Consider the following 25840-nt stretch of genomic DNA (forward strand, 5'->3'; position numbering starts at 1 on the left):
GTTCAATATCACAGAAAGCGAAAAATGGATAAAGAAGTTGTGGTACTTACGTACAATGCAATATCACTCAGCAATGAAGTCTATGTCATCAGGCACTTAGCAGCATAATGAGTGGATTCATGTACAATGATTCTAAGTGAAATAAGTCACACAGAAATAGGAACATCATAAGATATCACTAATACACGGAATGTAAACTTGGCTACACAGAAACTGAATTACAAAACAGAACAGGGTCTAAATGCAGAAAACCAACTTATGCTTGCTTAAGCGGAAAGGTGAGTTGGGGTGCTGCATAAAACCAGAGATTGAAATTAGCACAGATACCGTTCCATAAGCCAAATATGTAATAGACAAGAGCTACTCCTTGCTCACCGAAGTGGACTCAACACCCCATATTAAACGCCTAAGAACATACCTGACTATTAAGAATCTTAAAGCCTATGGATTTATATGTCTCCGAAAGAGAATGAAGCTTGTGTACAGCGGCATAAACGCAGCAGTGATAGGATAGGTGAGGTTCGGTGAGCAAATGCAGACCCTTTGAAGTCATATTGCATGGTACCCATTCCATGGGTCTCAACTCTCCAGGTTTAAGGGATTCTTCCTTCAGCTAAAACATGCATGTGGAACCCAGAGTATGATCCACTGTGTGATCGGGAAACGTGTTCACATGTGTCTCAGTTTTCGTCCCCTGGTACTCGGGTGCAACATTCCAGACGCTTTACTAACACTCTCCCCACTTGGAGAGTCAGTGCCTTTAAACTCCTGTTTGGCCCAGTTTGCAATTTCTGCGGAAAATGAACAGGAATAGGGAGAACCAATGAGAGACTAGCTGGACGTGCCTGGGCGGGGAAATTTAACTCTCATTTCCCACCAGGAAGAGGAATTATCCAAAGGCTCAGTGTGCCGTGCCGGAATCACACTAGGGCCTGAAGCAATCCTGTGGTGTTGCGGCCAGCTCACAATAAAGCGAGTTGAAGAAAGGAGCTCAGGGGCACTGTAACTCACAAACCTGCAGAGTTATAAATGACAGCTATCGTCCAAAAATATATTGGAGTAAGGCTGCCAAGAGGACTTGAAAGCGGGGCAGAATTGCAGGAAACCGATTTCAGGAGGTAGACTGGAATTGCAGGTAAAGCATAGGAAAAGAGGCAGAACGTCCACAATGATGCACTTGCCCAAAAAGGGCGTATGCGTTTTTTTCTGAATATATTCTGGAAAAAATGCATACGCCCTTTTTGGCCAACCAAGCAAGCTTGCAAAGGAAATCTGCACTACAATGAAGTCTCACTGCCCCCCAGGTCAAAAGGGCCATCTGAAAAAAGTGTAAAATCCAGAAAGGCAGGACAGGTCATGGAGAACTGAGAGCCTTGTTATGCTGATGGGCGGGATGTAAATTGCCAACAGCCACTCTGGAGAAGTGTATGGTGTTTCCTGAAACATCTAAAAAACAAAGCAACAGAACCTAGGGCACTTCCACTTACGGTCCTATAGCTTAGGGAAATTAAAATCAAAAAGACACAGCCACCCCAAAGTTTGGGACGGCTCTGTTTATAAGAACCTCTTTTACGGTACAAGTTCAATATCACAGAAAGCGAAAAATGGATAAAGAAGTTGTGGTACTTACGTACAATGCAATATCACTCAGCAATGAAATCTATGTCATCAGGCCCGTAGCAGCATAATGACTGGATTCAGGTACGATGATTCTAAGTGAAATAAGTCACAGAAAAAAAGAAACATCATAAGATATCAGTACTACACGGAATGTAAACTTGGCTACACAGGAACTGAATTACAAATGAGAACACGGTCTCAAATGTAGAAAACCAACTTATGCTTGCTTAAGGGGAAAGGTGAGTTGGGGTGCTGCATAAAACCAGAGATTGAAATTAGCACAGATACCATTCCATAAGCCAAATATGTAATAGAAAAGAGCTACTCCTTGCTCAACGAAGTGGACTCAACACCCCATATTAAACGCCTAACAATATACCTGACTAGTAGGATTCTTAAAACCTATGGATTTTTATGTCTCCGAAGGAGAACCAAACGTGTGTACAGTGGCATAAACGCAGCAGTGATAGGACTGGTGAGGTTCAGTGAGCAAATGCAGAGCCTTTGAAGTCATATTGCATGGTACCCATTCCATGGGTCTCAACTCTGCAGGTTTAAGGGATTCTTCCTTCAGCTAAAACATGCATGTGGAACCCAGAGTATGATCCTCCATGTGATCGGGAAAAGTGTTGAAATGTGTCTCAGTTTTCATCCGCTGGTACTCGGGTGCAACATTCCAGAAGATTTACTAACACTCTCCCGACTTGGAGAGTCAGTGCCTTTAACCTCCTGTTTGGCCCAGTGTGCAATTTCTGCGGAAAATGAACAGGAATAGGGAGAACCAATGAGAGACTAGCTGGAGGTGTCTGGACGGGCAAATTTAACTCTCATTTCCCACCAGGAAGAGGAATTAACCAAAGGCTCAGCGTGCCATGCCGGAACCACACTAGGGCCTGAATCAATCCTGCAGTGTTGCGGCCAGCTCACAAGAAAGCGAGTTGAAGAAAGGAGCTCAGGGGCACTGTAATTCACAAACCTGCAGAGTTATAAATGACAGCTATCGTCCAAAAATATATTGAAGTCAGGCTGCCAAGAGGACTTGAAAGTGGGGCAGAATTGCAGGAAACCGATTTCAGGAGGTAGACTGGAATTGCATGTAAAGCATAGGAAAAGAGGCAGAACGTCCACAATGATGCACTTGGCCAAACAGGGCGTATGCGTTTTTTCCTGAATATATTCAGGAAAAAACGCGTACGCCCTGTTTGGTCAACCAAGCAAGCTTGCAAAGCAAATCTGCACTACAATGAAGTCTCACTGCCCCCCGGTCAAAAGGGACATCTGAAAAAAGTGTAAAATCCAGAAAGGCAGGACAGGCCATGGAGAACTGGGAGCCTTGTTAGGCTGATGGGCGGGATGTAAATTGCCAACAGCCACTCTGGAGAAGTGTATGGTGTTTCCTGAAACATCTAAAAAACAAAGCAACAGAACCTAGGGCACTTCCACTTATGGTCCTATAGCTTAGGGAAATTAAAATCAAAAAGACACAGCCACCCCAAAGTTTGGGACGGCTCTGTTTACAAGAACCTCTTTTACGGTACAAGTTCAATATCACAGAAAGCGAAAAATGGATAAAGAAGTTGTGGTACTTACGTACAATGCAATATCACTCAGCAATGAAATCTATGTCATCAGGCCCGTAAAAGCATAATGAGTGGATTCAGGTACGATGATTCTAAGTGAAATAAGTCACAGAAAAAAAGAAACATCATAAGATATCACTAATACACGGAATGTAAACTTGGCTACACAGGAACTGAATTACAAAACAGAACAGGGTCTCAAATGTAGAAAACCAACTTATGCTTGCTTAAGGGGAAAGGTGAGTTGGGGTGCTGCATAAAACCAGAGATTGAAATTAGCACAGATACCGTTCCATAAGCCAAATATGTAATAGACAAGAGCTACTCCTTGCTCAACGAAGTGGACTCAACACCCCATATTAAACGCCTAAGAATATACCTGACTAGTAAGAATCTTAAAACCTATGGATTTATATGTCTCCGAAAGAGAATCAAGCGTGTGTACAGCGGCATAAATGCAGCAGTGATAGTATTGGTGAGGTTCGGTGAGAAAATGCAGACCCTTTGAAGTCATATTGCATATTACCCATTCCACGGGTCTCAACTCTCCAGGTTTAAGGGATTCTTCCTTCAGCTAAAACATGCATGTGGAACCCAGAGTATGATCCACCGTGTGATCGGGAAACGTGTTCAAATGTGTCTCAGTTTTCGTCCCCTGGTACTCGGGTGCAACATTCCAGACGCTTTACTAACACTCTCCCCACTTGGAGAGTCAGTGCCTTTAACCTCCTGTTTGGCCCAGTTTGCAATTTCTGCGGAAAATGAACAGGAATAGGGAGAACCAATGAGAGACTAGCTGGACGTGCCTGGGCGGGCAAATTTAACTCTCATTTCCCACCAGCAAGAGGAATTATCCAAAGGCTCAGTGTGCCGTGCCGGAATCACACTAGGGCCTGAAGCAATCCTGTGGTGTTGCGGCCAGCTCACAAGAAAGCGAGTTGAAGAAAGGAGCTCAGGGGCACTGTAACTCACAAACCTGCAGAGTTATAAATGACAGCTATCGTCCAAAAATATATTGAAGTCAGGCTGCCAAGAGGACTTGAAAGTGGGGCAGAATTGCAGGAAACCGATTTCAGGAGGTAGACAGGAATTGCATGTAAAGCATAGGAAAAGAGGCAGAACGTCCACAATGATGCACTTGGCCAAACAGGGCGTATGCGTTTTTTCCTGAATATATTCAGGAAAAAACGCGTACGCCCTGTTTGGTCAACCAAGCAAGCTTGCAAAGCAAATCTGCACTACAATGAAGTCTCACTGCCCCCCGGTCAAAAGGGACATCTGAAAAAAGTGTAAAATCCAGAAAGGCAGGACAGGCCATGGAGAACTGGGAACCTTGTTATGCTGATGAGCCGGATGTAAATTGCCAACAGCCACTCTGGAGAAGTGTATGGTGTTTCCTGAAACATCTAAAAAACAAAGCAACAGAGCCTAGGGCACTTCCACTTATGGTCCTATAGCTTAGGGAAATTAAAATCAAAAAGACACAGCCACCCCAAAGTTTGGGACGGCTCTGTTTACAAGAACCTCGTTTACGGTACAAGTTCAATATCACAGAAAGTGAAAAATGGAAAAGAAGTTGTGGTAGTTACGTACAATGCAATATCACTCAGCAATGAAATCTATGTCATCAGGCCCGTAGCAGCATAATGAGTGGATTCAGGTACGATGATCCTAAGTGAAATAAGTCACACAGAAAATGAAACATCATAAGATATCACTAATACACGGAATGTAAACTTGGCTACACAGAAACTGAATTACAAAACAGAACAGGGTCTCAAATGTAGAAAACCAACTTATGCTTGCTTAAGGGGAAAGGTGAGTTGGGGTGCTGCATAAAACCAGAGATTGAAATTAGCACAGATACCGTTCCATAAGCCAAATATGTAATAGACAAGAGCTACTCCTTGCTCAACGAAGTGGACTCAACACCCCATATTAAACGCCTAAGAATATACCTGACTAGTAAGAATATTAAAACCTATGAATTTATATCTCTCCGAAAGAGAATCAAGCGTGTGTACAGTGGCATAAACGCAGTAGTGATAGGATTGGTGAGGTTCGGTGAGCAAATGCAGACCCTTTGAAGTCATATTGCATGGTAACCATTCCATGGGTCTCAACTCTCCAGGTTTAAGGGATTCTTCCTTCAGCTAAAACATGCATGTGGAACCCAGAGTATGATCCACCGTGTGATCGGGAAACATGTTCAAATGTGTCTCAGTTTTCGTCCCCTGGTACTCGGGGGCAACATTCCAGACGCTTTACTAACACTCTCCCCACTTGGAGAGTCAGTGCCTTTAAACTCCTGTTTGGCCCAGTTTGCAATTTCTGCGGAAAATGAACAGGAATAGGGAGAACCCATGAGAGACTACCTGGAGGTGTCTGGACGGGCAAATTTAACTCTCATTTCCCACCAGGAAGAGGAATTAACCAAGGGCTCAGCGTGCCATGCCGGAACCACACTAGGGCCTGAAGCAATCCTGCGGTGTTGCGGCCAGCTCACAAGAAAGCGAGTTGAAGAAAGGAGCTCAGGGGCACTGTCATTCACAAAGCTGCAGAGTTATAAATGACAACTATCGTCCAAAAATATATTGAAGTAAGGCTCCCAAGAGGACTTGAATGCGGCGCAGAATTGCGCGAATCCGATTTCAGGAGGTAGACTGGAATTGCATGTAAAGCATAGGAAACGAGGCAGAACGTCCACAATGATGCACTTGGCCAAAAAGGGCGTATGCGTTTTTTCCTGAATATATTCAGGAAAAAACGCATACGCCCTTTTTGGCCAACCAAGCAAGCTTGCGAAGGAAATCTGCACTACAATGAAGTCTCACTGCCCCAGGGTCAAAAGGGCCATCTGAAAAAAGTGTAAAATCCAGAAAGGCAGGACAGGCCATGCAGAACTGGGAGCCTTGTTATGCTGATGGGCGGGAGGTAAATTGCCAACAGCCACTCTGGAGAAGTGTATGGTGTTTCCAGAAACATCTAAAAAACAAAGCAAAAGAGCCTAGGGCACTTCCACTTATGGTCCTATAGCTTAGGGAAATTAAAATCAAAAAGACACAGCCACCCCAAAGTTTGGGACGGCTCTGTTTACAAGAACCTCATTTACGGTACAAGTTCAATATCGCAGAAAGCGAAAAATGGATAAAGAATTTGTGGTACTTACGTACAATGCAATATCACTCAGCAATGAAATCTATGTCATCAGGCCCGAAGCAGCATAATGAGTGGTTTCAGGTACAATGATTCTAAGTGAAATAAGTCACACAGAAAAAGAAACATCATAAGATATCACTAATACACGGAATGTAAAATTGGCTACACAGGAACTGAATTACAAAACTGAACAGGGTCTCAAATGTAGAAAAGCAACATATGCTTGCTTAAGGGGAAAGGTGAGTTGGGGGGCTGCATAAAACCAGAGATTGAAATGAGCACAGATACCATTCCATAAGCCAAATATGTAATAGACAAGAGCTACTCCTTGCTCAATGAAGTGGACTCAACACCCCATATTAAACGCCTAAGAATATACCTGACTAGTAAGAATCTTAAAACCTATGGATTTATATGTCTCCGAAAGAGAATCAAGCATGTGTACAGCGGCATAAACGCAGCAGTGATAGGATTGGTGAGGTTCAGTGAGCAAATGCAGACCCTTTGAAGTCATATTGCATGGTACCCATTCCATGGGTCTCAACTCTCCAGGCTTAAGGGATTCTTCCTTCAGCTAAAACATGCATGTGGAAACCAGAGTATGATCCACCATGTGATCGGGAAACGTGTTCAAATGTGTCTCAGTTTTCGTCCCCTGTTACTCGGGTGCAACATTCCAGACGCTTTACTAACACTCTCCCCACTTGGAGAGTCAGTGCCTTTAACCTCCTGATTGGCTCAGTTTGCAATTTCTGCGGAAAATGAACAGGAATAGGGAGAACCAATGAGAGACTAGCTGGAGGTGTCTGGACGGGCAAATTTAACTCTCATTTCCCACCAGGAAGAGAAATTAACCAAAGGCTCAGCGTGCCATGCCGGAACCACACTAGGGCCTAAAGCAATCCTGCAGTGTTGTGGCCAGCTCACAAGAAAGCGAGTTGAAGAAAGGAGCTCAGGGGCACTGTCATTCACAAACCTGCAGAGTTATAAATGACAGCTATCGTCCAAAAATATATTGAAGTAAGGCTGCGAAGAAGACTTGAAACGGGGCAGAATTGCAGGAAACCGATTTCAGGAGGTAGACTGGAATTGCATGTAAAGCATAGGAAAAGAGGCAGAACGTCCACAATGATGCACTTGGCCAAAAAGGGCGTATGCGTTTTTTCCTGAATATATTCAGGAAAAAACGCATACGCCCTTTTTGGCCAACCAAGCAAGCTTGCAAAGGAAATCTGCACTACAATGAAGTCTCACTGCCCCCTGGTCAAAAGGGCCATCTGAAAAAAGTGTAAAATCCAGAAAGGCAGGACAGGACATGGAGAACTGGGAGCCTTGTTATGCTGATGGGCGGGATGTAAATTCTCAACAGCCACTCTGGAGAAGTGTATGGTGTTTCCTGAAACATCTAAAAAACAAAGCAACAGAGCCTAGGGCACTTCCACTTATGGTCCTATAGCTTAGGGAAAGTGAAATCAAAAAGACACAGCCACCCCAAAGTTTGGGACGGCTCTGTTTACAAGAACCTCTTTTACGGTACAAGTTCAATATCACACAAAGCGAAAAATGGATAAAGAAGTTGTGGTACTTACGTACAATGCAATATCACTCAGCAATGAAATCTATGTCATCAGGCCCGTAGCAGCATAATGAGTGGATTCAGTTACGATGATTCTAAGTGAAATAAGGCACAGAGAAAAAGAAACATCATAAGATATCACTACTACACGGAATGTAAACTTGGCTACACAGGAACTGAATTACAAAACAGAACAGGGTCTCAAATGTAGAAAACCAACTTATGCTTGCTTAAGGGGAAAGGTGAGTTGGGGTGCTACATAAAACCAGAGATTGAAATTAGCACAGATACCGTTCCATAAGCCAAATATGTAATAGACAAGAGCTACTCCTTGCACAATGAGGTAGACCCAACACTCCATATTAAACGCCTAGGAATATACCTGTCTAGTAAGAATCTTAAAACCTATGGATTTATATGTCTCCGAAAGAGAATCAAGCGTGTGTACAACGGCATAAATGCAGCAGTGATACGATTGGTGAGGTTCGGTGAGCAAATGCAGACCCTTTGAAGTCATATTGCATGGTACCCATTCCATGGGTCTCAACTCTCCAGGTTTAAGGGATTCTTCCTTCAGCTAAAACATGCATGTGGAACCCAGAGTATGATCCACCGTGTGATCGGGAAACATGTTCAAATGTGTCTCAGTTTTCGTCCCCTGGTACTCGGGGGCAACATTCCAGACGCTTTACTAACACTCTCCCCACTTGGAGAGTCAGTGCCTTTAACCTCCTGTTTGGCCCAGTTTGCAATTTCTGCGGAAAATGAACAGGAATAGGGAGAACCCATGAGAGACTACCTGGAGGTGTCTGGACGGGCAAATTTAACTCTCATTTCCCACCAGGAAGAGGAATTAACCAAGGGCTCAGCGTGCCATGCCGGAACCACACTAGGGCCTGAAGCAATCCTGCGGTGTTGCGGCCAGCTCACAAGAAAGCGAGTTGAAGAAAGGAGCTCAGGGGCACTGTCATTCACAAAGCTGCAGAGTTATAAATGACAACTATCGTCCAAAAATATATTGAAGTAAGGCTCCCAAGAGGACTTGAATGCGGCGCAGAATTGCGCGAATCCGATTTCAGGAGGTAGACTGGAATTGCATGTAAAGCATAGGAAACGAGGCAGAACGTCCACAATGATGCACTTGGCCAAAAAGGGCGTATGCGTTTTTTCCTGAATATATTCAGGAAAAAACGCATACGCCCTTTTTGGCCAACCAAGCAAGCTTGCGAAGGAAATCTGCACTACAATGAAGTCTCACTGCCCCAGGGTCAAAAGGGCCATCTGAAAAAAGTGTAAAATCCAGAAAGGCAGGACAGGCCATGCAGAACTGGGAGCCTTGTTATGCTGATGGGCGGGATGTAAATTGCCAACAGCCACTCTGGAGAAGTGTATGGTGTTTCCAGAAACATCTAAAAAACAAAGCAAAAGAGCCTAGGGCACTTCCACTTATGGTCCTATAGCTTAGGGAAATTAAAATCAAAAAGACACAGCCACCCCAAAGTTTGGGACGGCTCTGTTTACAAGAACCTCATTTTCGGTACAAGTTCAATATCGCAGAAAGCGAAAAATGGATAAAGAATTTGTGGTACTTACGTACAATGCAATATCACTCAGCAATGAAATCTATGTCATCAGGCCCGAAGCAGCATATTGAGTGGTTTCAGGTACAATGATTCTAAGTGAAATAAGTCACACAGAAAAAGAAACATCATAAGATATCACTAATACACGGAATGTAAAATTGGCTACACAGGAACTGAATTACAAAACTGAACAGGGTCTCAAATGTAGAAAAGCAACATATGCTTGCTTAAGGGGAAAGGTGAGTTGGGGGGGCTGCATAAAACCAGAGATTGAAATGAGCACAGATACCATTCCATAAGCCAAATATGTAATAGACAAGAGCTACTCCTTGCTCAATGAAGTGGACTCAACACCCCATATTAAACGCCTAAAAATATACCTGACTAGTAAGAATCTTAAAACCTATGGATTTATATGTCTCCGAAAGAGAATCAAGCGTGTGTACACCAGCATAAACACAGCAGTGATAGGATTGGTGAGGTTCGGTGAGCAAATGCAGACCCTTTGAAGTCATATTGCATGGTACCCATTCCATGGGTCTCAACTCTCCAGGTTTAAGTATTCTTCCTTCAGCTAAAACATGCACGTGGAACCCAGAGTATGATCCACCATGTGATCGGGAAACGTGTTCAAATGTGTCTCAGTTTTCATCCTCTGGTACTCGGGTGCAACATTCCAGACACTTTACTAACACTCTCCCCACTTGGTGAGTCAGTGCCTTTAACCTCCTGTTTGGCCCAGTTTGCAATTTCTGCAGAAAATGAACAGAAATAGGGAGAACGAATGAGAGACTAGCTGGAGGTGTCTGGACGGGCAAATTTAACTCTCATTTCCCACCAGGAAGAGGAATTAACCAAAGGCTCAGCGTGCCATGCCGGAACCACACTAGGGCCTGAAGCCATCCTGCGGTGTTGCGGCCAGCTCACAAGAAAGCGAGTTGAAGAAAAGAGTTTAGGGGCACTGTAATTCACAAACCTGCAGAGTTATAAATGACAGCTATCGTCCAAAAATATATTGAAGTAAGGCTGCCAAGAGGACTTGAATGCGACGCAGAATTGCGCGAATCCGATTTCAGGAGGGAGACTGGAATTGCATGTACAGCATAGGAAAAGAGGCACAACGTCCACAATGATGCACTTGGCCAAAAAGTGCGTATGCGTTTTTTCCTGAATATATTCAGGAAAAAACGCATACGCCCTTTTTGGCCAACCAAGCAAGCTTGCGAAGGAAATCTGCACTACAATGAAGTCTCACTGCCCCAGGGTCAAAAGGGCCATGGGAAAAAAGTGTAATATCCAGAAAGGCAGGACAGGCCATGCAGAACTGGGAGCCTTGTTATGCTGATGGGCAGGATATAAATTGCCAACAGCCACTCTGGAGAAGTGTATGGTGTTTCCTGAAACATCTACAAAACAAAGCAACAGAGCCTAGGGCACTTCCACTTATGGTCCTATAGCTTAGGGAAATTAAAATCAAAAAGCACAGCCACCCCAAAATATTTTACGGCTCTGTTTACAAGAACCTCGTTTATGGTACAAGTTCAATATCACAGAAAGCGAAAATTGGATAAACAAGTTGTGGTACTTACGTACAATGCTATATCACTCTACAATGATATGTATGTCATCAGGCCCTTAGCAGCATAATGAGTGGATTCAGGTACGATGATTCTACGTGAAATAAGTCACACAGAAAAAGAAACATCATAAGATATCACTACTACACGGAATGTAAACTTGGCTACACAGGAACTGAGTTACAAATCAGAACAGGGTCTCAAATGTAGAAAACCATCTTATGTTTGCTTAAGGGAAAGGTGAGTTGGGGTGCTGCATAAAACCAGAGATTGAAATTAGCACAGATACCATTCCATAAGCCAAATATGTAATAGACAAGAGCTACTCCTTGCTCAACGAAGTGGACTCAACACCCCATATTAAACGCCTAAGAATATACCTGACTAGTAAGAATCTTAAAACCTATGGATTTATATGTCTCCGAAAGAGAATCAAGCGTGTGTACAGCGGCATAAACGCAGCAGTGATAGGATTGGTGAGGTTCGGTGAGCAAATGCAGACCCTTTGAAGTCATATTTCATGGTACCCATTCCATGGTTCTGAACTCTCCAGGTTTAAGGGATTCTTCCTTCAGCTAAAACATGCATGTGGAACCCAGAGTATGATCCACCATGTGACCGGGAAACGTGTTCGAATGTGTCTCAGTTTTCATCCCCTGGTACTCGGGTGCAACTTTCCAGATGCTTTACTAACACTCTCCCCACTTGGAGAGTCAGTGCCTTTAACCTCCTGTTTTGGCCGGTTGGCAATTTCTGCGGAAGGTGAACAGGCATAGGGAGAACCAATGAGAGACTAGCTGGAGGTGTCTGGACGGGCAAATTTAACTCTCATTTCCCACCAGGAAGAGGAATTAACCAAAGGCTCAGCGTGCCTTGCTGGAACCACAGTAGGGCCTGAAGCAATCCTGTGGTGTTTCGGCCAGCTCACAAGAAAGCGAGTTGAAGAAAGGAGCTCAGGGGCACTGTAATTCACAAAGCTGCAGAGTTAAAAATGACAGCTATCGTCCAAAAATATATTCAACTAAGGCTGCCAAGAGGACTTGAATGTGGGGCAGAATTGCAGGAAACCGATTTCAGGAGGTAGCCTGGAACTGCATTTAAAGCATAGGAAAACAGGCAGAACATCCATAATGATGCACTTGGCCAAAAAGAGCGTATGCCTTTTTTACTGAATATATTCAGAAAAAAACGCATACGGCCTTTTTGGCCAACCAACCAAGCTTGCAAAGGAAATCTGCACTACAATGAAGTCTCACTTCCCACCAGTCAAAAGGGCGATCTGAAAAAATTGGAAAATCCAGAAAGGCAGGACAGGCCATGGAGAACTCGGAGCCTTGTTATGCTGATGGGCGGGATGTAAATTGCCAACAGCCACTCTGGAGAAGTGTATGTTGATTCCTGAAACATCCAAAAAACAAAGCAACAGAGCCTAGGGCACTTCCACCTATGGTCCTATAGTTTAGGGAAATTAAAATCAAAAAGACACAGCCACCCCAAATTTTGGGACGGCTCTGTTTACAAGAACCTCGTTTATGGTACAAGTTAAATATCACAGAAAGCGAAAAATGGATAAAGAAGTTGTGGTACTTACGTACAATGCAATATCACTCAGCAATGAAATCTATGTCATCAGGCCCATAGCAGCATAATGAGTGGAGTCAGGTATGATGATTCTAAGTGAAATAAGTCACACAGAAAAAGAAACATCATAAGATATCACTACTACACGGAATGTAAACTTGGCTACACAGGAACTGAATTACAAAACAAAACAGGGTCTCAAATGTAGAAAACCAACATATGCTTGCTTAAGGGGAATGGTGAGTTGGGGTGCTGCATGAAACCAGAGATTGAAATTGGAACAGATACCATTCCATAAGCCAAATATGTAATAGAAAAGAGCTACTCCTTGCTCAACGAAGTGGACTCAAGACGCCATATTAAACGCTTAAGAATATACCTGACTAGTAAGAATCCTAAAACCTATGGATTTATATGTCTCCGAAAGAGAATCAAGCATGTGTACAGCGGCATAAGCGCAGCAGTAATAGGATTGGTGAGGTTCCGTGAGCAAATGCAGACCCTTTGAAGTCATATTGCATGGTACCCATTCCATGGGTCTCAAATCTCCAGGTTTAAGAGATTCTTCCTTCAACCAAATCATGCATGTGGAACCCAGAGTATATTCCACCATGTGATCGGAAAACGTGTTCAAATGTGTCTCAGTTTTCGTCCCCTGGTACTCGGGTGCAACATTCCAGACGCTTTACTAACACATTCCCCACTTGGAGAGTCAGTTCCTTTAACCTCCTCTTTGGCCCAGTTTGCAATATCTGCGGAAACTGAACAGGAATAGGGAGAACCAATGAGAGACTAGCTGGATGTGTCTGGATCGGCAAATTTAACTCTCATTTCCCACCAGGAAGAGGAATTAACCAAAGGCTCAGCATGCCATGCCGGAACCACACTAGGGCCTGAAGCAATCCTGAGGTGTTGCGGCCAGCTCACAAGAAAGCGAGTTGAAGAAAGGAGCTCAGGGGCACTGTCATTCACAAACCTGCAGAGTTATAAATGACAGCTATTGTCCAAAAATATATTGAAGTAAGGCTGCCAAGAGGACTTGAAAGCGGGGCAGAATTGCAGGAAACTGATTTCAGGAGGTAGACTGGAATTGCATGTATAGCATAGGAAAAGAGGCAGAACGTCCACAATGATGCACTTGGTCAAAACGGGCGTCTGCGTTTTTTCCTGAATATATTCAGGAAAAAACGCATATGCCCTTTTTGGCTAACCAAGCAAGCTTGCAAAGGAAATCTGCACTACAATGAAGACTCACTGCCCCCCGGTCAAAAGGGCTATCTGAAAAAAGTGTAAAATCCAGAAAGGCAGGACAGGCCATGGAGAACTGGGAGCCTTGTTATGATGATGGGCGGGATGTAAATTGCCAACAGCCACTCTGGAGAAGTGTATGGTGTTTCCTGAAACATCCAAAAAACAAAGCAACAGAGCCTAGGGCACTTCCACTTATGGTCCTATAGCTTAAGGAAATTAAAATCAAAAAGACACAACCCCTCCAAAGTTTGGGACGGCTCTGTTAACAAGAACCTCGTTTACGGTACAAGTTGAATATCGCAGAAAGTGAAAAATGGACAAAGAAGTTGTGGTACTTACGTACAATGCAATATCACTCAGCAATGAAATCTATGTCATCAGGCCCGTAGCAGCATAATGAGTACATTCAGGTACGAGGATTCTAAGTGAAATAAGTCACAGAGAAAAAGAAACATCATAAGATATCACTAATACACGGAATGTAAACTTGGCTACACAGGAACTGAATAACAAAACAGAACAGGATCTCAAATGTAGAAAACCAACTTATGCTTGCTTAAGGGGAAAGGTGAGTTGGGGTGCTCCATAAAACCAGAGAATGAAATTAGCACAGATACCGTTCCATAAGCCAAATATGTAATATTCAAGAGCTACTCCTTGCTCAACAAAGTGGACTGAACATCCCATATTAAACGCCTAAGAATATACCTGACTAGTAAGAATCTTAAAACCTATTGATTTATATGTCTCCAAAAGAGAATCAAGCGTGTGTACAGCAGCATAAACGCAGCAGTGATAGGATTGGTGATGTTCGCTGAGCAAATGCAGACCCTTTAAAGTCATATTGCATGGTACCCATTCCATGGGTCTCAACTCTCCAGGTTTAAGGGATTCTTCCTTCAGCTAAAACATGCATGTGGAACCCAGTGTATGATCCACCGTGTGATCGGGAAACGTGTTCAAATGTGTCTCAGTTTTCGTCCCCTGGTACTTGGGTGCAACATTCCAGACGCTTTACTAACACTGTCCCCAATTGGAGAGTCAGTGCCTTTAATCTCCTGTTTGGCCCAGTTTGCAGTTTCTGCGGAAAATGAACAGGAATACGGAGAACCAATGAGAGACTAGCTGGAGGTGTCTGGATGGGCAAATTTAAGTCTCATTTCCCACCAGGAAGAGGAATTAACCAAAGGCTCAGCATGCCATGCCGGAACCACACTAGGGCCTGAAGGAATCCTGCAGTGTTGCGGCCAGCTCACAAGAAAGCGAGTTGAAGAAAGGAGCTCAGGGGCACTGTGATTCACAAACATGCAGAGTTATAAATGACAGCTATCGTCCAAAAATATATTAAAGTAAGGCTGCGAAGAGAACTTGAAAGCAGGGCAGAATTGCAGGAAACCGATTTCAGGAGGTAAACTGGAATTGCATGTAAAGCATAGGAAAAGAGGCAGAACATCCACAATGATGCACTTGGCCAAAAAGGGCGTATGCGTTTATTCCTGAATATATTCAGGAAAAAAGGCATACGCCCTTTTTGGCCAACCAAGCAAGCTTGCAAAGGAAATCTGCACTACAATGAAGTCTCACTGCCCCACGGTCAAAAGGGCCATCTGAAAAAAGTGTAAAATCCAGAAAGGCAGGACAGGCCATGGAGAACTGGGAGCCTTGTTATACTGATGGGCGGGATGTAAATTGCCAACAGCCACTCTGGAGAAATGTATGGTGTTTCCTGAAACATCTAAAAAACAAAGCAACAGAGCCTAGGGCACTTCCACTTATGGTCCTATAGCTTAGGGAAATTAAAATCAAAAAGACACAGCCACCCCAAAATTTGGGACGGCTCTGTTTACAAGAACCTCGTTAACGGTACAAGTTCAATATCACAGAAAGCGAAAAATGGATAAAGAAGTTGTGGTACTTACGTACAATGCAATATCACTCAGCAATGACATCTATGTCATCAGGCCCATAGCAGCATAATGAGTGGATTCAGGTACGATGATTCTAAGTGAAATAAGTCACACAGAAAAAGAAACATCATAAGATATCACTAATACACGGAATGTAAACTTGGCTACACAGGAACTGAATTACAAAACAGAACAGGGTCTCAAATGTAGAAAACCAACTTATGCTTGCTAAAGGGGAAAGGTGAGTTGGGGTGCTGCATAAAACCACAGATTGAAATTAGCACAGATACCGTTCCATAAGCCAAATATGTAATAGACAAGAGCTACTCCTTGCTCAACGAAGTGGACTCAACACCCCATATTAAACGCCTAAGAATATACCTGACTAGTATGAATCTTTTTTTTTTTTTAAACATCTTTATTGGAGCATAATTGCTTTACAATTGTATGTTAGTTTCAGCTTCACAACAAAATGAATCAGTTATATATATACATATGTTCCCATATCTCTTCCCGCTTGCGTCACCCTCCCTCCCACCCTCCCTATTCCACCCCTCCAGGTGGTCACAAAGCACCGAGCTGATCTCCCTGTGCTATGCGGCTGCTTCCCACTAGCTATCTACCTTACGTTTGGTAGTGTATACATGTCCATGCCTCTTTATTGCTTTGTCACCGTTTACCCTTCCCCCTCCCCATAGGCTCAAGTCGATTCTCTAGTAAGTCTGTGTTTTTATTCCTGTTTCACCCCTAGGTTTTTCATGACATTTTTTTTTCTTAAATTCCATATATATGTGTTAGCATACGGTATTTGTCTCTCTCTTTCTGACTCACTTCACTCTGTATGACAGACTGTAGGTCTATCCACCTCATTACAAATAGCTCAATTTCATCTCTTTTTATGGCTGAGTAATATTCCATTGTATATATGTGCCACATCTTCTTTATCCATTCATCCGATGATGGACACTTAGGTTGTTTCCATCTCCGGGCTATTGTAAATAGAGCTGCAATGAACAGTTTGGTACATGACTCTTTTGGAATTATGGTTTTCTCAGGGTATATGCCCAGTAGTGGGATTGCTGGGTCATATGGTAGTTCTATTTGTAGCTTTTTAAGGAACCTCCATACTGTTCTCCACAGTGGCTGTATCAATTTACGTTCCCACCAACAGTGTAAGAGGGTTCCCTTTTCTCCACACCCTCTCCAGCATTTATTGTTTCTAGATTTTTTGATGATGGCCATTCTGACTGGTGTGAGATGATATCTCATTGTAGTTTTGATTTGCATTTCTCTAATGATTAGTGATGTTGAGCATTCTTTCATGTGTTTGTTGGCACTCTGTATATCTTCTTTGGAGAAATGTCTATTTAGGTCTTCTGCCCATTTTTGGATTGCGTTGTTTGTTCTTTTGTTATTAAGCTGCATGAGCTGCTTATAAATTTTGGAGATCAATCCTTTGTCAGTTGCTTCATTTGCAAATATTTTCTCCCATTCTGAGGGTTGTCTTTTGGTCTTCTTTATGGTTTCCTTTGCTGCACAAAAGCTTTTAAGTTTCATTAGGTCCCATTTGTTTACTTTTGTTTTTATTTCCATTTCTCTAGGAGGTGGGTCAAAAAGGATCTTGCTGTGATTTATGTCATAGAGTGTTCTGCCTATGTTTTCCTCTAAGAGTTTGATAGTTTCTGGCCTTACATTTAGGTCTTTAATCCATTTTGAGCTTATTTTTGTGTATGGTGTTAGGGAGTGATCTAATCTCATACTTTTACATGTAGCTGTCCAGTTTTCCCAGCACCACTTATTGAATAGGCTGTCCTTTCTCCACTGTACATTTCTGCCTCCTTTGTCAAAGATAAGGTGACCATATGTGCGTGGGTTTATCTCTGGGCTTTCTATCCTGTTCCATTGATCTATATTTCTGTTTTTGTGCCAGTACCATACTGTCTTGATTACTGAAGCTTTGTAGTATAGTCTGAAGTCAGGAAGCCTGATTCCTCCAGCTCCATTTTTCGTTCTCAATATTGCTTTGACTATTCGGGGTCTTTTGTGTTTCCATACAAATTGTGAGATTTTTTGTTCTAGTTCTGTGAAAAATGCCAATGGTAGTTTCATAGGGATTGCATTGAATCTGTAGATTGCTTTGGGTAGTAGAGTCATTTTCACAATGTTGATTCTTCCAATCCAAGAACATGGTATATCTCTCCATCTATTTGTATCATTTTTAATTTCTTTCATCAGTGTCTTATAATTTTCTGCATACAGGTCTTTTGTCTCCTTAGGTAGGTTTATTCCTAGGTATTTTATTCTTTTTGTTGCAGTGGTAAATGGGAGTGTTTTCTTGATTTCACTTTCAGATTTTTCATCCTTAGTGTATAGGAATGCCAGAGATTTCTGTGCATTAATTTTGTATCCTGCTACTTTACCAAATTCATTGATTAGCTCTAGTAGTTTTCTGGTAGCATCTTTAGGATTCTGTATGTATAGTATCACGTCATCTGCAAACAGTGACAGCTTTACTTCTTCTTTTCCGATTTGGATTCCTTTTATTTCCTTTTCTTCTCTGATTGCTGTGGCTAAAACTTCCAAAACTATGTTGAATAAGAGTGGTGAGAGTGGGCAACCTTGTCTTGTTCCTGATCTTAGTGGAAATGCTTTCAGTTTTTCACCATTGAGGACGATGTTGGCTGTGGGTTTGTCATATATGGCCTTTATTATGTTGAGGAAAGTTCCCTCTATGCCTACTTTCTGCAGGGTTTTTATCATAAATGGGTGTTGAATTTTGTCAAAAGCTTTCTCTGCATCTATTGAGATGATCATATGGTTTTTCTCCTTCAATTTGTTAATATGGTGTATCACGTTGATTGATTTGCGTATATTGAAGAATCCTTGCATTCCTGGAATAAACCCCACTTGATCATGGTGTATGATCCGTTTAATGTACTGTTGGATTCTGTTTGCTAGTATTTTGTTGAGGATCTTTGCATCTATGTCCATCAGTGATATTGGCCTGTAGTTTTCTTTCTTTGTGACATCCTTGTCTGGTTTTGGTATCAGGGTGATGGTGGCCTCGTAGAATGAGTTGGGGAGTGTTCCTCCCTCTGCTATATTTTGGAAGAGTCTGAGAAGGATAGGTGATAGCTCTTCTCTAAATGTTTGATAGAATTCGCCTGTGAAGCCATCTGGTCCTGGGCTTTTGCTTGTTGGAAGATTTTTAATCACAGTTTCAATTTCAGTGCTTGTGATTGGTCTGTTCATATTTTCTATTTCTTCCTGATTCAGTCTTGGCAGGTTGTGCCTTTCTAAGAATTTGTCCATTTCTTCCAGGTTGTCCATTTTATTGGCGTAGAGTTGCTTGTAGTAATCTCTCATGATCTTTTGTATTTCTGCAGTGTCAGTCGTTACTTCTCCTTTTTCATTTCTAATTCTATTGATTTGAGTCTTCTCCCTTTTTTTCTTGATGAGTCTGGCTAATGGTTTATCAATTTTGTTTATCCTTTCAAAGAACCAGCTTTTAGTTTTATTGATCTTTGCTATCGTTTCCTTCATTTCTTTTTCATTTATTTCTGATCTGATTTTTATGATTTCTTTCCTCCTGCTAACTTTGGGGTTTTTTTGTTCTTCTTTCTCTAATTGCTTTAGGTGCAAGGTTAGGTTGTTTATTCGAGATGTTTCCTGTTTCTTAAGGTAAGATTGTATTGCTATAAACTTCCCTCTTAGAACTGCTTTTGCTGCATCCCATAGATTTTGAGTCGTCGTGTCTCCATTGTCATTTGTTTCTAGGTATTTTTTGATTTCCCCTTTGATTTCTTCAGTGATCACTTCGTTATTAAGTAGTGTATTGTTTAGCCTCCATGTGTTTGTATTTTTTACAGATCTTCTCCTGTGATTGATATCGAGTCTCATAGCGTTGTGGTCGGAAAAGATACTTGATACAATTTCAATTTTCTTAAATTTACCAAGGCTTGATTTGTGACCCAAGATATGATCTATCCTGGAGAATGTTCCATGAGCACTTGAGAAAAATGTGTATTCTGTTGTTTTTGGATGGAATGTCCTATAAATATCAATTAACTCCATCTCATTTAATGTATCTTTTAAAGCTTGTGTTTCCTTATTTATTTTCATTTTGGATGATCTGTCCATTGGTGAAAGTGGGGTGTTAAAGTCCCCTACTATGAATGTGTTACTGTCGATTTCCCCTTTTATGGTTGTCAGTATTTGCCTTATGTATTGAGGTGCACCTACGTTGGGTGCATAAATATTTACAATTGTTATATCTTCCTCTTGGATCGATCCCTTGATCATTATGTAGTGTCCTTCTTTGTCTCTTCTAATAGTCTTTGTTTTAAAGTCTATTTTGTCTGATATGAGAATTGCTACTCCAGCTTTCTTTTGGTTTCCATTTGCATGAAATACCTTTTTCCATCCCCTTACTTTCAGTCTGTATGTGTCTCTAGGTCTGAAGTGGGTCTCTTGTAGACAGCAAATATATGGGTCTTGTTTTTGTATCCATTCAGCCAATCTGTGTCTTTTGGTGGGAGCATTTAGTCCATTTACATTTAAGGTAATTATCGATATGTGTGTTCCCGTTCCCATTTTCTTAATTGTTTTGTGTTTGTTATTGTAGGTCTTTTCCTTCTTTTGTGTTTCTTGCCTAGAGAAGTTCCTTTAGCAGTTGTTGTAGAGCTGGTTTGGTGGTGCTGAACTCTCTCAGCTTTTGCTTGTCTCTAAAGGTTTTAATTTCTCCATCAAATCTGAATGAGATCCTTGCTGGGTAGAGTAATCTTGGTTGCAGGTTCTTCTCCTTCAACACTTTCAATATGTCCTGCCACTCCCTTCTGGCTTGCAGAGTTTCTGCTGAAAGATCAGCTGTTAACCTTATGGGGATTCCCTTGTGTGTTATTTGTTGTTTTTCCCTTGCTGCTTTTAATATGTTTTCTTTGTATTTAATTTTTGACAGTTTGATTAATATGTGTCTTGGCGTATTTCTCCTTGGATTTATCCTGTATGGGACTCCCTGTGCTTCCTGGACTTGATTAACTATTTCCTTTCCCATATTAGGGAAGTTTTCAACTATAATCTCTTCAAATATTTTCTCAGTCCCTTTCTTTTTCTCTTCTTCTTCTGGAACCCCTATAATTCGAATGTTGGTACGTTTAATGTTGTCCCAGAGGTCTCTGAGACTGTCCTCAGTTCTTTTCATTCTTTTTTCTTTATTCTGCTCTGCAGTAGTTATTTCCACTATTTTATCTTCCAGGTCACTTATCCGTTCTTCTGCCTCAGTTATTCTGCTATTGATCCCATCTAGAGTACTTTTAATTTCATTTATTGTGTTGTTCATCGTTGCTTGTTTCATCTTTAGTTCTTCTAGGTCCTTGTTAACTGATTCTTGCATTTTGTCCATTCTATTGTCCATTCTATCTCCAAGATTTCGGATCAACCTTACTATCATTATTCTGAATTCTTTTTCAGGTAGACTGCCTATTTCCTCTTCATTTGTTAGGTCTGATGGGTTTTTATCTTGCTCCTTCATCTGCGGTGTGTTTTTCTGTCTTTTCATTTTGCTTATCTTACTGTGTTTGGGGTCTCCTTTTTTGCAGGCTGAAGGTTCGTAGTTCCTGTTGTTTTTTGTGTCTGTCCCCAGTGGCTAAGGTTGGTTCAGTGGGTTGTGTAGGCTTCCTGGTGGAGGGTACTAGTGCCTGTGTTCTGGTGGATGAGGCTAGATCTTTTCTTTCTGGTGGGCAGGTCCACGTCTGGTGGTGTGTTTTGGGGTGTCTGTAGACTTATTATGATTTTGGGCCGCCTCTCTGCTAATGGGTGGTGTTGTGTTCCTGTCTTGCTAGTTGTTTGGCATAGGATGTCCAGCACTGTAGCTTGCTGGTCGTAGAGTGAAGCTGGGTGCTGGCGTTGAGATGGAGATCTCTCGGAAATTTTTGCTGTTTGATATTATGTGCAGCTGGGAGGTCTCTTGTGGATCAGTGTCCTGAAGTTGGCTCTCCCACCTCAGAGGCACAGCACTGACTCCTGGCTGCAGCACCAAGAGCCTTTCATCCACAGGGCTCCTTAATTTGGGATGATTCGTTGTCTATTCAGGTATTCCACAGATGCAGGGTATATCAAATTGATTGTGGAGCTTTAATCTGCTGCTTCTGAGGCTGCTGGGAGAGATTTCCCTTTCTCTTCTTTGTTCTCACAGTTCCCAGGGGCTCAGCTTTGGATTTAGCCCCGCCTGTGCGTGTAGGTCGCCGGAGGGCGTCTGTTCTTTGCTCAGACAGGACGGGGTTAAAGGAGCCGCTGATTCGGAGGCTCTGGCTCACTCAGGCCCGGGGGTAGGGAGGGGCACGGAGTGTGGGGCGGGCCTGCGGCGGCAGACGCCAGCGAGACGTTGCAGCCTGAGGCGCACCTGTGCGTTCTCCCGGGGGAGTTGTCCCTGGATCCCGGGACCCTGGCAGTGGCGGGCTGCACAGGCTCCCCGGAAGGGCATGTGGCTAGTGACCTGTGTTTGCACACAGGCCTCCCGGTGGTGGCAGCAGCGGCCCTAGCGTCTCATGTCTGTCTCTGGGCTCTTCACTTTTAGCCGCGGCTCACGCCCGTCCCTGGAGCTCTCTCAAGCAGCGTTCTTAATCCCCTCTCCTCGTGCACCAGGAAACAAAGAGGGACGTAAAAGTCTCTTGCCTCTTCGGCAGTTCCAGACTTCTCCCCGGACTCTCTCCCGGCCAGCCGCGGTGCACTAACGCCCTGCAGGCTGTGTTCACGCCGCCAACCTGTCCTCTCCCGGCGCTCCGACAAAAGCCGGAGCCTCAGCTCCCAGTCCCGCCCACCCCGGCGGGCGAGCAGACAAGCCTCTCGGCTGGCGAGTTCCTGTCGGCCCGATCCTCTGCGCTGGAATCTGTCCGCTTTGCCCTCCGCACCCCTGTTGCTGTGCTCTCCTCCGCGGCTCCCAAGCTCTCCCACTCCGCCTCCCGAAGTCTCCACCCGCGAAGGGGCTTCCTAGTGTGTGGACACTTTTCCTCCTTCACAGCTCTCTCCCGCTGGTGCAGGACCCGACCCTATCCTTTTGTCTCTGTTTAGTTTTTTCTTTTGCCCTATCCAGGTACGTGGGGGGTTTCTTGCCTTTTGGGAGGTCTGAGGTCTTCTGCCAGCGTTCAGTAGATGCTCTGTAGGAGTTGTTCCACGCGTAGATGTATTTCTGGTGTATCTGTGGGGAGGAACGTGATCGCCGCGTCTTACTCTTCCGCCATCTTCCCGGAAGTCCCTCGAGTAGTGAGCTTTGACAGGCTTTGCCTCTGGAAACAGAGTCTCTAGTAAGAATCTTAAAACCTATGTATTTATATGTCTCCGAAAGAGAATCAAGCGTGTGTACAGCGGCATAAATGCAGCAGTGATAGGATTGGTGAGGTTCGGTGAGCAAATGCAGACCCTTTGAAGTCATATTGCATGGTACCCATTCCATGGGTCTCAACTCTCCAGGTTTAAGGGATTCTTCCTTCAGCTAAAACATGCATGTGGAACCCAGAGTATGATCCACCGTGTGATCAGGAATCGTGTTCAAATGTGTCTCAGTTTTCATCCCCTGGTACTCAGGTGCAACATTCCAGACGCTTTACTAACAGTCTCCCCACTTGGAGAGTCAATGCCTTTAACCTCCTGTTTGGCCCAGTTTGCAATTTCTGCGGAAAATGAACAGGAATAGGGAGAACCAATGAGAGACTAGCTAGAGGTGTCAGGACGGGCAAATTTAACTCTCATTTCCCACCAGGAAGAGGAATTAACCAAAGGCTCAGCGTGCCGTGCCGGAACCACACTAGGGCCTGAAGCAATCCTGGGGTGTTGCGGCCAGCTCACAAGAAAGCGAGTTGAAGAAAGGAGCTCAGGGGCACTGTCATTCACAAACCTGCAGAGTTATAAATGACAGCTATCGTCCAAAAATATATTGAAGTAAGGCTGCCAAGAGCACTTGAAAGCGGGGCAGATTGCAGGAAACCGATTTCAGGAGGTAGACTGGAATTGCATGTAAAGCATACGAAAAGAGGCAGAACGTCCACAATGATGCACTTGGCCAAAAAGGGCGTATGTGTTTTTTCCTGAATATATTCAGGAAAAAACGCATACGCCCTTTTTGGCCAACCAAGCAAGCTTGCAAAGGAAATCTGCACTACAATGAAGTCTCACTGCCCCCCGGTCAAAAGGGCCATCTGAAAAAAGTGTAAAATCCAGAAAGGCAGGACAGGCCATGGAGAACTGGGAGCCTTGTTATGCTGATGGGTGGGATGTAAATTGCCAACAGCCACTCTGGAGAAGTGTATGGTGTTTCCTGAAACATCCAAAAAACAAAGCAACAGAGCCTAGGGCACTTCCACTTATGGTCCTATAGTTTAGGGAAATTAAAATCAAAAACACACAGCCACCCCAAAGTTTGGGATGGCTTTGTTTACAAGAACCTCGTTTACGGTAAAAGTTCAATATCACAGAAAGCGAAAAATGGATAAAGAAGTTGTGGTACTTATGTACAATGCAATATCACTCAGCAATGAAATCTATGTCATCAGGCCCGTAGCAGCATAATGAGTGGATTCAGGTACGATGATTCTAAGTGAAATAAGTGACACAGAAAAAGAAACATCATAAGATATCACTACTACACGGAATGTAAACTTGGCTACACAGGAACTGAATTACAAAACAGAACAGGATCTCAAATGTAGAAAACCAACTTATGGTTGCTTAAGGGGAAAGGTGAGTTGGGGTGCTGCATAAAACCAGAGATTGAAATTAGCACAGATACCGTTCCATAAGCCAAATATGTAATAGACAAGAGCTACTCCTTGCTCAATGAAGTGGACTCAACACCCCATATTAAACGCCTAAGAATATACCTGACTAGTAAGAATCTTAAAACCTATGGATTTATATGTCTCCGAAAGAGAATCAAGCATGTGTACAGCGGCATAAACGCAGCAGTGATAGGATTGGTGAGGATCGGTGAGGAAATGTAGGCTCTTTGAAGTCATATTGCATGGTACCGATTCCATGGGTCTCAACTCTCCAGGTTTAAGGGATTCTTCTTTCAGTTAAAACATGCCTGTGGAACCCAGACTATGATCTACCGTGTGATCGGGAAACGTGTTCAAATGTGTCTCAGTTTTCGTTCCCTGGTACTCGGGTGCAACATTCCAGACGCTTTACTAACACTCTCCCTACTTGGAGAGTCAGTGCCTTTAACCTCCTGTTTGGCCCAGTTTGCAATTTCTGCGGAAAATGAACAGAAATAGGGAAAAAAATGAGAGACTAGCTGGAGGTGTCTGGACGGGCAAATTTAACTCTCATTTCCCACCAGGAAGAGGAATTAACCAAAGGCTCAGCGTGCCATGCCGGAACCACACTAGGGCCTGAAGCAATCATGCGGTGTTGCGGCCAGCTCACAAGAAAGTGAGTTGAAGAAAGGAGCTAAGGGGCACTGTAATTCACAAACCTGCAGAGTTATAAATGACAGCTATCGTCCAAAAATATATTGAAGTAAGGCTGCCAAGAGGACTTGAAAGCAGGGCAGAATTGCAGGAAACCGATTTCAGGAGGTAGACTGGAATTGCATGTAAAGCATAGGAAAAGAGGCAGGACGTCCACAATGATGCACTTGGACAAAAAGGGCATATGCGTTTTTTCCTGAATATATTCAGGAATATATTCAGGAAAAAATTCATATGCCCTTTTTGGCCAACCAAGCAAGCTAGCAAAGGAAATCTGCACTACAATGAAGTCTCACTGCCTCCCGGTCAAAAGGGCCATCTGAAAAAATGTGTAAAATCAAGAAAGGCAGGACAGGCCATGGAGAACTGGGAGCCTTCTTATGCTGATGGGCGGGATGTAAATTGCCAACAGCCACTCTGGAGAAGTGTATGGTGTTTCCTGAAACATCGAAAAAACAAAGCAACAGAGCCTAGGGCACTTCCACTTATGGTCCTATAGCTTAGGGAAATTAAAATCAAAAAGACACAGCCACCCCAAAGTT

The 25840-nt window shown here is 43.2% G+C and overlaps 1 long non-coding RNA gene across 1 annotated transcript in view; it reads right to left on the minus strand.

Annotated features, from left to right (window-relative positions):
* Positions 1 to 10393: 10393 nt before the first annotated feature.
* Positions 10394 to 25840, minus strand: part of LOC125963537 (uncharacterized) — a 1051466-nt gene continuing 1036019 nt past the window's right edge. Inside the window, exon 3 of the long non-coding RNA XR_007475611.1 lies at positions 10394 to 10440. This is a non-coding gene — a long non-coding RNA (uncharacterized LOC125963537). The remainder of the gene's footprint in view (positions 10441 to 25840) is intronic.

This window comes from Orcinus orca, chromosome 2 (genome assembly GCF_937001465.1).
Source record: "Orcinus orca chromosome 2, mOrcOrc1.1, whole genome shotgun sequence".
NCBI lineage: Eukaryota > Metazoa > Chordata > Mammalia > Artiodactyla > Delphinidae > Orcinus > Orcinus orca.